Raw genomic sequence first — 11,059 nt, 5'->3', positions numbered from 1 at the left:
GAATCTCAAACTCTCTCATGTTGAAACAATAGAGAAGCATTGGAGGTTTTACGCAGAAGAGTAACATGGACAAAACTGTATTTCCGGGAGATCACCATGCTGGCAGAAAGGATTTGAAGGGGACCAAGGAGTGTCAGGGAAGCCAACCGGCGGTGGCCACGACCATGGAGAAGTGACGAGAGCACGATCTGGAGCTGTAGAGGAGACTTCAGAGGACAGATGTTCAGGAAAGGGGTAGGAGTCAGCCCTTGGAAGAACTAGAGCATGGCACAAACAATAACAACACTTTCCATTACTCAACTTCTCCCGCCTGCCAGACATTCCGGATAACTTTTCTCTGTTGCTCTAAATTTTAATATTCATCCAAGTAGGTAGGGGATGCAGGCTGAGAAAAGGCTGGAATCCCAGTACCCTCTCTGTAGAGTCCAACTGTCAGAAATAATGGGTAGGCGTGAAGGCTAGACCCAGTTTACTGGGATTACTCCAGCAATGGAGGGGTCCTTGTATACCACAGTCATGTCTATTATGTCCTGTAATGGAGGAGCCATCATGGCCATGTAGGGGAAGGACTGTGTGGCCATTGCTGCAGACAGGCACTTTGGGATCCAGGCCCGGATGGTGACCACAGGCTTCCAGATCTTTCCCACTGGTGATCGGCCGTACATCGGTCTGGCTGGGCTCGCTACTGATGTCCAGACAGTTGCCCAGTGCCTCAAGTTCTACCTGAACCTGTATTCGCTGAAGGAAGATCAGTAGATCAAATCTTGTACCCTCATGAGCCTGGTGGCCAATCTCTTGTATGAGAAACGTCTTGGCCCCTCCTACACTGAGCCAGTCATTGCTGGGTTGGACCCAAAGACCTGGAAGCCCTTCAGTTGCCTCTAGACCTCATTGGCTGCCCCATGGTGACTGCTGATTTTGTGGTCAGTGGCACCTATGCCAAACAAATGTATAGAATTTGTGAGTCCCTCTGGGAGCCCAATATGGATCCAGAACACCTGTTTGAAACCATCTCCCATGCCATGCTCAATGCTGTGGACTGGGATGCAGTGTCAGGCATGGGAGTCATTGTCCACATCACCGAGGACAAAATCACCACCAGGACACTGAAGGCCCAAATGGACTAACTGCTCCCAGAGCCCACTTTTTTTTTTTTTTTAAATAAAATAGCCTTTTCATTTCAAAAAAAGAAAAAAATACTGAACAGATGCTAATACCAGCTGAGCCGAGACTGGGACAGAGGAATAAAGTAGGAGATAGAGTAGAGGATGGAAATGAAAAACAGTATGTCCCAACAGCTAGTTAAGAGAAGAATTGTATGAGGGACTTTTTTTTTTTTGAGACAGAGTTTCACTCCTGTCAATCAGGCTAGACTGCAATGGCGTGATCTTGGCTCACTGCAACCTCTGCCTCCTGGGTTCAAGTGATTTTCCTGTCTCAGCCTCCCGAGTAGGAGGGATTATAGGCACTCACAACAACACCCAGCTAATTTTCTTCTTTTTAGTAGAGACAGGGTTTCACCATGTTGGTCAGGTTGGTCTTGAACTCCTGACCTCAGGTGATCCGCCTGCCTCAGCCTCCCGAAGTGCTGAGATCACAGGAGTGAGCCACTGTGTCCAGCCCTAGGGACTTCTTAAGAATCCAAAGTATAGACAAGGGTTTGCAAATTCAGATGTCTACATGTACCAGAAAGGGAACATAAATCAGTTAGATAAGCAGAGAGCTGTGATGATTCATATGTAGATGCTTCTTGACCATCAGGAGTGGTGGGAACCGTGCCGAGCGGAGAGTCCATATGCCATCTGAAAAAGTGAGCGGCTGCTCAGCTCCAGCCGATTGTGGCCTGGCAGGAATGAAGGTCCAAGGTAGCCAAAGGGGCTCATTTCAAAGCAAAATTTGTTCTCCAGATTTTGCATGAATTCTCTCATTTTGAAAGTGTTGGCAAGTAATTCAAAATTCAAAAAAGAAAAGAAAACCATAGTACAAAGTACACCCAGCATGCTGATAAGCTAGACGTGGATATAGGATTGGTACTGAGTCTTCTGGCATAGACCTTCTTTTAGCAGTAGAAGTATATGAAGGAAAGGAAGACACAGGCAGGGCGCACCAGTGTAACCACGACCACATCTGCCTACCAAATGTGGTGGTGTCTCCTGTCCATCACATGGTAGGGTCTGCAAGAACATTCCCTCCTAGAGTGAGGGAGATGTGTTAAGGTGTGAATAGTGGTTATCAGACATCAGAGAACATCTTCAGCATTCTAGAAGCATATCAGGAAAGCACACGTCCTACACTTTAAAGGATGCTGTAGGCCGTTGGGGTGGCTCACTCCTGGATTCCCAGCACTTTGGGAGGCTGAGGCAGGCGGATCACCTAAGGTCAGGAGTTCAAAACCAGCCTGGCCAACATGGCAAAACTGCATCTCTGCTAAAAATACAAAAATTGGCAGGACATCGTGGTACACGCCTGTAGTCCCAGCTACTTGGGGAGCTGAGGCAGGGGAATTGTTTGAACCCGGGAGGCAGAGGTTGCAGTGAGCCAAGATCTTGCCACTGGGCTTCAGCCTGGGCAGCAGAGCAAGGCTCCATCTCAAGAAAATAAATAAATAAACAAACATAAAACAATAAAAAAGAAGGAATGCTTGTCAATGAGCCGACAACTTGCTGCAATTGTCAGAGGTGTTCAAACCAGAGTGACTCCATCTTGAATAGCGGCTGCGTAAAATAAGGCTGAGACCTACTAGGCTGCATTCCCAGGAGGTTAGAAATTCTTAGTCACAGGATGAGATAGGAGGTCAACAGGACTGGTATCACAAAATACAGGTCATAAAGACCCCACTAATAAAACAATGCAGTAAAGAAGCCAGCCAAATCCCACCAAATCCAAGATGGCAAGGAAAGTGACTTCTTGCTCTTACTGCTCATTACATGCTAATTATGATGCATTAGCATACACAAAGACCCTCTCACCAGCACCATGACAGTTTATAAATGCCAATGGTAATGACCAGAGGTTACCCTATTTTGTCTAAAACAGGGAGGAATCCTCAGTTCCAGAAATTGCCCTGCTTTCCCAGAAAACTCATGAACAATCCACTCCTTGTTTAGCCCATGATCAAGAAAGAATCATAAAAATAGCCGACCAGCAGCCCTTGGGGCTGCTCTGTCTATAGAGCAACCAGTCTTTCATTTCTTTACTTCTCTAATAAATTTGCTTTCATTTTACTCTCTGGATTCACCCTGGATTCTTTCTTGCATGAGATCCAAGAACCCTCTCCTGAGGTCTGGATTGGGACTCCTTTAGCAGTAATACAATGACACCCCACTGCCCCACATTTATCTCTCATGGTCCGCCCTCGGCTGCCCTGTGGAGTCCCCATTTTAGTGCCTATTTTGTGACTCTGGCTTTGTGACCCTTCCCTCCCATGGCTTAATACCTTCTCTTCAGACCCCCATAGCTGCCCTTGGCTTCCCTCATCAGCTCCAACCTGGCCCCAGGGTGGACCCAGTGCTCAGGTCCAATGCAGAGATCCCAGGTTTCATCTTGTAGGTCCCGTGATTCAAGATAGAGGACAGGATGAAAATGTCACCATGGAAAGAAGTGAACTTTAAGATAAGTAATTATTGTAACAGCCAACAAAGAGTGAGAATAGAAGCTACAGCCTCAGAGATTCCCAGAAAGAGTGTCAATGGACAGTGATCTTGGTGGTTTGACCAATTCAAGTCAAGAAGTATCTACAAATAATCGCACCCCCTCCTCTCCCACTATATGCCTGATGCCCCTCGGTGCTTATGTCCTGAACTTGTAGAATTCTTGCAACAATCCCATGAGGTCGGAGTCAAGATCGTCCCAGTATTACAGAGGAGAAACTCAGATCCACAGAGGTTAAGTTACTTGCCTCCAGACATGTATCCTCTTTCCAAAGTCGGACCCAGTTCCTGCGTGTTGCTGCGAAACAGTGCTTTTCAAATCACCTCTGGCAAAGACCCCGTTTTTGCACCCTAGTTCATCACACTGACATTTTCGTAAAATACAATCATAAAATGAATTACTAGCAAAACGATTAGGCATTGGAAGGTGCAGCAACGTCAGATTGTTCCCGAAGTTTCTGAGCGTTCTCTGTCTCTGTGTTACCACGTTGTGGTGCGGCAACGCACAGCACCCCAGCAGCACAGGCCACATGCACCGTGGCAGCGCCGTGCGAACCCATCTCCCTACACGCTCAGGCTCTCAGGATATAAAGTGCTCCTGGGAACCACTTGTCTGTATTCCCGCGGCTGAACTATTCACCTCCACGGGTTCATGACTCTAGCGCTGTGTTTCTGGTTTTTGTGATTTGGGGAGAGGCACCCCGTATCGTGCAGAAATGAGATTAATTCACTCTTCAATCCCTTTCAAAACCAAAATGCTGGGATTCCGCCTCCTTGTACAACAGCCCCGTTCAGCAGGGCTGTTTGCAGGGCCAGCTGTTTCTGTGCTCGCATTCATTAATAAAAGTAGTGAATGCAACCAGAGCCACCCTTTTCTTTCCTTTGTCTTGTCTGAAAGGGGGCAGGGAGGGAGCAGGAGAGCCCGCAGACGCTGGGGACGTGTCAGACGTGCCACAGGAAGGGCTCGGCGAGGCGAGAGAGCCGGAGCTGTGAGAAAGGGAGGCAGGTGGGCGGAAGGCGGGGGAGGGGGCCGGGCGCGGGCGAGGGGCCCAGCAGACAGACATATGGAATCAATCACCCCAGGCAGGGGGTGGGGGTGTAGAATTACAGAGACCCCTGGCCTGCTTTCTGGAACAGGGGAGGATTGAGAGGCTGCTGAGGAAGGGGATTGATGATGGAGAAGGGGCTGGGTGAGATGGGAGCTCCCTCGGGACCTTATTGTGATATCTGAGCTCTTGGCGGTTGGAGAGTGGATATTTCTCATTGTCTGTACAGTCAGGGGCCAGCCAGGGAAGCAGGAGGGAGGCAGTTCTCTAAATCTTACTCAGAGACTTTAATGAAGGGAATTGGTTACAGAGATGCTAGAAAAAACTTCTCGTACTGCAGGAATGACAAAAGGTGCTTTTTCAGAGCCCAGGAGCAACGGTCACCGTATAAAATAAGGACACGGACACCGGTTAAACCTGAATTTCAAATAAATAAATAACTGCTAATGTTTTTTTTTCTTTTTCGTGTATGTGTGTGTGTGTGAGAGAGAGAGAGAGAGAGAGTGAGAGTGTTGTGAGACGGAGCTTCGCTCTTGTTGCCCAAGATGGAGTGCAATGGGGCAATCTCGGCTCACCCCAACCTCTGCCTCCCGAGTTCAAGTGATTCTCCTGCCTCAGCCTTCTGAGTAGCTGGGATTACAGGCATGTGCCACCACGCCCGGCTAATTTTCTTTGTATTTTTAGTAGAGACGGGGGTTTCTCCATGTTGGTCAGGCAGGTCTCAAACTCCCAACCTCAGGTAATCCACCCACCTTGGCCTCCCAAAGTGCTGAGATTAAGGCATGAGCCACCGTGCCCAGCCTGTATTTTGGAAATCAACATAGAATGCATTAAATGCCACAGAATTGTATACTTTAAAAATGGGCCGGGCGCGGTGGCTCACGCCTATAATCCCAGCACTTTGGGAGGCCGAGGTGGGTGGAACACGAGGTCAAGATATCAAGACCATCCTGGTCAACAAGGTGAAACCCCATCTTTACTAAAAATACAAAAATTAGCTGGGCATGGTGGCGCACGCCTGTAGTCCCAACTACTCGGGAGGCTGAGGCAGGAGAATTGCTTGAACCCAGGAGGCGAAGGTTGCAGTGAGCCGAGATCATGCCATTGCACTCCAGTCTGGGTAACAATAGCGAAACTCCGTCTAAAAAAAAAAAAGTTAAATGGTAAAATTTATGTTATGTGTACTTTATCATAATCAAAAATGTAATATTAAAACGTATCCAGTTGGGCCAGGCACAGTGGCTCATGCCTGTAATGCTAGCACTTTCAGAGGCTGAGGTGGGCAGATCGCCTGAGGTCAGGAGTTCGAGACCAGCCTGCCCAACATGGTGAAACCCCGTCTCTATTAAAAATACAAAAAACTTAGCTGAGTGTGGTGGCACATGCCTCTTGTCCCAGCTACTAGGGAGGCTGAGGGAGAATCGCTTGAACCCAGGAGACAGAAGTTGCAGTGAGCCGAGATCGTTTCACTGCACTCTGGCCTGGGCAACAGAGTGAGACTCCATCTCCCCCACCCCCAAAAAATACAGTTTATCTGCAATTCACATTTAACTGGTGGCCTGCATTTTATTTTTAAAATCCAGCCATTGTACATCTAGCAGGCACTAGAATGATGGTGGGGGCTGCCTCCAAGGGAGCTGGTGCCACAGAGGAGACACAGCTGCTGTCCAACAAAGCAGGAAGTGGAGGAAATGGAGGAGGGGGAATGGCCGGCTTCTCCCTTCCTCCTGGAGGTCCTCCAATGATCTACCAGTTCCTCCAATCAGCCATGGCTACCTGGAAGCCAGAAGGCAAAGGCACCTCAGAAATGCAGGTGCAAGGAAAGGATTGAAGAGCAAGCATGCAGTCATTTTAGATGACCCAGGAAAGCTGGACCTGCCTGGCTGGGCAGCCGCAGTTGCATTTTCTCTGCAGGCTGAAACGAAGCCACAGGTTCAGTGGTGTTCTCCCTGAGGTTCGTGCTCTCCCTACCCTGATCCATGGATAAGTAGTTACTGTTTGCTGCCAAGGACGCAGACAAGAACACGTGTGTGGAGCAGCTTCTATGTACAGTGCTCCCCACTAGGAATCCAGGAGAAGTGCTTCAGTTGGGAAGCTCAGGATATGGTTCCCCAATGTCCATTCATTCATTCATTTATTCAACATCTGCTTATGAGATAGGCATGGTCCATGACAATTGAGTAGATGGTAGTATAGAAAGCAGACACATTCCACATTCTCAGGGTACTTGTGGAGCTAGCCTGTTGGGAAGATATCAAATGCAACGAGAATTAACTAAAATATAAGATGTAAGTGGCAAATGCAAGAATTGTCTAGCAGAGCAATGATGAGCATGCACATGACCAGGAGAAAATGGGCAGCATAAGTGATGGTCGCAGAAGGTAGCAAGTGCCCGGCATGGTGCCAGGTGCTGGGGAGCAGCAGGGCAGAACTGGGCATGTGCTTACCTGTCTCCAGGAGCTCATGATGTTGCCCACAAGAATCTCCAGATGACATCTACAAATATCTGTTTACCCACTTGGCTTCACATAACCCCACAGAGAGGCCCTCGGTGGGAAGAGAACAGATTTAGTTGTTTAGGACTCTTGCGTTCACAACAGGCTCAGCCTCTAGCTCTGAGGGTCCTGGGGCCTCAGTTTCCCATCTGTGAAGTGACGGGCAGCCTCAATGATCTCTGCTCCCGCTCTGTGGCTCCTCAGGTCCTGTGATGTTAGTAGTTCTGTGTTCCGGATCTGTTCCCCTCTTACTGCTGACAGCTCTCCAAGTGGCAGGAGCTGCAATCCGTCATTTGCCACTCTGGAGCCTCAAGCTCAAAGCTCTGAATGAGTGACTCGATGAATGTGTACAGATCACCTTGTACGGTAACAAAGATTCTTTCCTTGGCCAAACTTCAGTTAGGCTTCTGAATCTCCCCCGAGGTCCACCTGTGCACTTTATTTCTTTTCCTTTCTTTTTTTTTTCTTTCTTTTTTATTTAGAGGGAGTCTTGCACTGTCGCCCGGACTGGAGTACAGTGGCGCGATCTTGGCTCACTGCAACCTCCACCTTCCGGGTTCAAGGGAGTCTCCTGCCTCAGCCTCCCAAGTAGCTGGGATTATAGGTGCCCGCCACCACAGCTCAGCTAATTTTTTGTGTGTTTAGTAGAGACAGAGTTTCACTATGTCAGCCAGGCTGGTCTCAAACTCTCGACCTCATGATCTGCCCTTCGAAAGTGCTGGGATTACAGGTGTTAGCCACCTGTGCACTGTCTTGTAAAATCCAGTTTTAGCAAAGAACCTGGCTAAATCCATTTAGCAAGAAGCCCCCCGATCATTGATATCTGGACACTGTTTACAGCTGATCAGGATCCTCATCCTCTACCATTCCCCAGGTGCCGTCTGATAACCCTGGCCTGTCTTCGGCAAGAATCCTGTTAGCTCTGTTTAGCCAGAATGCCCCTTACCTCTAATGTTTACTCTCAGTAATTTTCCGTCCACTGACCTCCACCCTGCTCCTTGGCTACAAATCCCCACGTGCCCAGGTGAGCACAGTCTCTCCTCCTCTGCTGTGAGACCTCATTGCAGTGGTCCCTAAACATATAGAAATAGTCCTGAGTCTTTCTTACTCTGCTTTAGCAAATATCATTGAATAATGTTTTTCTTTAACAGCAGGAATGTCTGAATATTGGACCTAAATCCTGGTTCTGCCACTTACCATCTTGAGCAAAGTTATATGAACTCTCAGGCATGTCTGTTTCTTCACTTGTAAAATCGGAATAATAATAATACCTGATAGATTTCTAAGACCTAATAAAATCATGCACGTAAAACTGAGAGCTATGTCTATTTGCTATCATTATTTATAAATAAATTTATAAATTATTTATAAATATTCATAAATTTATTTGTATAAATAAATTTATTTATAATGTATTTATATTATGTATTATGTATTTATAATTATAATTATACATTATAATTATGTATTTATATTATGTATGAATAATGTATTATATAAATAAAATTTATTTATTTATATAATACATTATACATAAATAAATAAATAATATTATTTATAAATAAATATCACCCTCATAGAGTTAGAAGCCAATACTAAATTCAGTCTCAACTGCCTACATTTTTTGTTTCTCAACCTGTGGTTTATCACTAGTGAACTACAAAACCACTTTGACAGGCATGGTGGTGTACATGTTTCATGACTACTTATACACAAAAGATAAGCACATGGAAAAAAGAGTAGAATCGAAATAGTGTATCGAATGTCGTAAGCATAAGTATCTTCATGTGAAACTTGGCTTTCAGGATGTATGGTGTATGTGTGTACACAGGTGCACACACACATAGTGTAGTTTGCCGAGTTGTGATGTAAAATGTGTTTCTTCCCGTCCAAGAAATTTGAAACCACTGTGTAGGTGAAATCGCCATTACCCATAATTCTCCCCTTCATGCTTTTCAACACTCCAGTTCCCCTCTGACCTACAAGCAAACACCATTTCCCCCTCCCCCACTTCCTCCTGGCACTGTATTCACCCCTTCCTTTACCCTCCCTGCCTCTGAGAATCAGAACTGCTCAGCCTTTCTCCCCCTGGAAGCCCAGCTCCTCCTCCCCGACCCTCCCACTGTAGGGTACCAGAAAGTTGCCCTGGGTGCCAGACAAGGTGGGAGCCCAGGAGCTGCCACAGATGCTGGTGGTGGCTGGGGTTGGCAGGAAAAGAGACGGCGGCCAAGGGATGAGGTTTGGCATTTTATCATCCGAGCATGCTCTGGGTTAGGTACAGAGCCAACTCAGGGGTCTGGTGTCAATTGTGAGGGAAAGACATTCCTGAGGGGAGAGAGGGATTTAGCTGGAGGGAGGATGAAGAGGAGAGAAAGAACTGAAAGGATACCTAGAGAGAAGACCCAAAACCGGAGGCAAGGAATATTCTTCAGGAGCCAGCTGGGGAAGAGGAGCGGGCTAGGGGCAGGTGAAGGAAAGGCTGGAAAAGGCTGGAAGTGATGCCTGGGGCAGGCAGGGGCTCAGCCCAGCAAGGCCACAGTCTGTGGAAGAGGTTTTCCTGGAGGGCCGTCTTGCGCTGCAGGGCCCTCTTCCTCCCCACTGAGGGAACTCTCTAAGCCCCCTCGAAGTCAGGAACCCGGCTTGCTCAGGATTAAGCCAACCTAGCTGTGGCCACCATCATTGTGGCCAGGGGTCCCCTGGCTTCACATTTTGCAGCTTCCACCCTGGCAGTGTCTGGGCAGCGTCTGGGGGATGTTTGCTTTGCAGGAGAAAGCCCAGTGTCTGAACAGGGCCTCGCAAACAGCCAGGACCCTCTCTACTACACAGCACTCCTCTGCCCTTCTGTCAGGTTGAGGGCAGAGAAAATTAACAGACCTCCCCGGGCTCGGTGGCTCACACCTATAATCCCAGCACTTTGGGAGGCTGAGGTGGGTGGGTGACGAGGTCAGGAGATGGAGCCCATCCTGGCCAACATGGTGAAACTCCGTCTCTACTAAAAATATAAAAAAGTAGCGGGGCATGGTGGTGAGCACCTGTAGTCCCAGCTACTTGGGAGGCTAAGACAGGAGACTCGCTTGAACCTGAGAGGCGGAGGTTGCAATGAGCCAAGATCACGCCATTGTTGGCAATTTCAACATTTTCTTGTTTGCTTATCTATATTTTCTCATTTTTCTACCATGGACATATATCATTTGCCTAATGAAAAGGAGGCATAAAATCTTATAAATCATTGGCACTGTGGGGCTGGAGATTACTTTCTGCCTTTTTTTTTTTGTTTTGAGACAGAGTCTCACTCCATCACCAGGCGCCAGGTGGGAGTGCAGTGGCGCCACCTCCGCTCACTGCAGCCTCCGCCTCCTGGGTTCAAGCAATTCTCCTGCCTCAGCCTCCTGAGTAGCTGGGACTACAGGCAGGCACCACCACGCCCAGCTAATTTTTTTTTTTGTATTTTTAGTAGAGACAGGGTTCCACCAGGATGGTCTCAATCTCTTGACCTCGTGATCCGCCCGCCTTGGCCTCCCAAAGTGCTGGGATTACAGGCGTGAGCCACCGCGCCTGGCCACTTTCTGCCTTTTCATGGACTATTTCATTCCTGCTTTTCCACTGTGAAGATTTAATTTAGCTCAAAAATTCCACAACTATTTATGGAATGTTTATTTTGTGCCAAGCACTGTCCTAGGCACAGCAGGAAATGGAAAAATTAATGAGACATGATTGGACCTCTTCTGTCCTGTTGGGGAGACAGATATCCACACAAAGGACCATACTGCCAGATGGTGTGGATTACAGGCACCGAGACCGAAGTACAAGGTGCAAGGGGAGTTAATTAATTAGTCAGCAAAACTGCTTTTTAAAGGAATCCTTGTCA

The 11,059-nt window shown here is 47.6% G+C and overlaps 1 pseudogene; it reads left to right on the top strand.

The window, feature by feature from the left end:
* Positions 1–516: 516 nt before the first annotated feature.
* LOC100412487 (proteasome subunit beta type-3 pseudogene) lies at positions 517–1,127 on the top strand (annotated as a pseudogene).
* Positions 1,128–11,059: the final 9,932 nt, after the last annotated feature.

Source organism: Callithrix jacchus, chromosome 6, assembly GCF_049354715.1.
Source record: "Callithrix jacchus isolate 240 chromosome 6, calJac240_pri, whole genome shotgun sequence".
NCBI classification, from domain to species: Eukaryota; Metazoa; Chordata; class Mammalia; order Primates; family Cebidae; genus Callithrix; species Callithrix jacchus.
Note: the sequence above shows the minus strand (reverse complement) of the source record. Positions and strands in the feature narration are given on the sequence as shown.